Raw genomic sequence first — 373 nt, forward strand, 5'->3', positions numbered from 1 at the left:
GAAGCGGCGCGGCGCGGAGGGGTGAAAAGGGGATGAGCAAGAGCGGATAGATAGCGAGGGAACGATGGAAGAGGAAAAGAGGTGTGGGACGCCGAGAACGGGAGGCAGCGAATAAATACTCGGAGATGTAATCGCCGAAGGAAACAAGCGGCGGGATTGTTCGAAGGGAATAATTGAAAGCGCCGCTTGAGCTTCTCATTCCCATTCCCGACGGCTGGTGCCGCCGCTATTGCTGCTCCCGCTGCTTCTGCCGCTACGGATGCCACCGGTAGCCACTCTCATCCGACTGCAACCGCTCTTTCTCTATATAGAGGTTGTGCGCGCTCTTCGCGCTACGATCAGAACCGCTCTACCGCGTACGACAGTGGCGGCG

General features: G+C 58.4%; 1 protein-coding gene across 2 annotated transcripts in view; it reads right to left on the minus strand.

The window, feature by feature from the left end:
- Window positions 1–373, minus strand: part of LOC100741472 (transcription factor SOX-6) — a 337675-nt gene that overhangs the window by 122874 nt on the left and 214428 nt on the right. The window lies entirely within an intron of this gene.

This window comes from Bombus impatiens, unplaced genomic scaffold, assembly GCF_000188095.3.
Source record: "Bombus impatiens unplaced genomic scaffold, BIMP_2.2 scf_0543, whole genome shotgun sequence".
Taxonomy (NCBI): domain Eukaryota; kingdom Metazoa; phylum Arthropoda; class Insecta; order Hymenoptera; family Apidae; genus Bombus; species Bombus impatiens.